Source organism: Haliaeetus leucocephalus, unplaced genomic scaffold, assembly GCF_000737465.1.
Source record: "Haliaeetus leucocephalus isolate CR32 unplaced genomic scaffold, Haliaeetus_leucocephalus-4.0 Scaffold231, whole genome shotgun sequence".
Taxonomy (NCBI): Eukaryota; Metazoa; Chordata; class Aves; order Accipitriformes; family Accipitridae; genus Haliaeetus; species Haliaeetus leucocephalus.
In genome coordinates this window covers 271,091-271,905 of record NW_010972667.1, presented here as the reverse complement: position 1 = coordinate 271,905, position 815 = coordinate 271,091, and the positions used below count along the sequence as shown (strand labels likewise).

At 37.5% G+C, this 815-nt stretch overlaps 1 protein-coding gene across 4 annotated transcripts in view; it reads left to right on the top strand.

Annotated features, from left to right (window-relative positions):
* The window catches only part of CHD1 (chromodomain helicase DNA binding protein 1), a 55,016-nt gene that overhangs the window by 48,630 nt on the left and 5,571 nt on the right, over positions 1 to 815 (top strand). The gene's annotated exons all lie outside the window — the stretch shown is intronic.

Below are 815 nucleotides of genomic sequence, written 5' to 3'. Positions count from 1 at the left end.
GAATATTTAACTACACTTTCAAATGGAAATTACTGCTGTGGGTTGTTCAGGCTTAACAAATTTGCCTCTTTGTGACAAGGAGAATATGCATTTCATCTGTTTACCCTGCCATTGTAGTTGGATGGTGTTCCTAAGCAAATGTCTAATTTAAATCATGCTAACTAGTTTTATCTGGACTTATTATTAAAACATGTGATTCAGAGTGTGAAAATTCAAGAATGCACATATGACACATATCTGTGTTGCCATCACTGTCGTTACTAATACAGGCATGCCAAAACTAGCTTTACTGTAGATAGCACACATTCTGCTAGTATCTCCATAGGAATGAGGTTTAAAAACTGCTAAGAGAAGCAACGTTGATCCTCTGCTGAATGCCGGGCTTAACTGTTGCAGAAAGTATCTCAAATATACTGAACCCTTTCATATTTAATTTTGACATTGAGTTTATATAGCTTTCAAGGTGCTGAAAAGTGTAGGTCTTGTCCTGTATGCTTGTGCTGAAAGTTATGATTGTAAAACCCAGTTGTAATGAATCCTTTTCCTCAGAAAATCCCTTATATTAAATTAGTGCTTCCTTATATCCTTGATACCTGTTATTTTATACAATTTAATGCTTTTATAGAGCAGTAAATTTCCAACTGGGTTTAAAATACAACTTTTTCCAAAGGAAGCCTGTGAAACATTTTTAAGAGATGTGAGCAAAACTTGTTTCATTTGGTTTGTAACAATACTCTTTGTCTCTCCCCCCCATCACACACTCTCCCCTCATCGTGCCCCCTCCCTCCCTCTTGCCCCCCCCACCCCATCTCCCC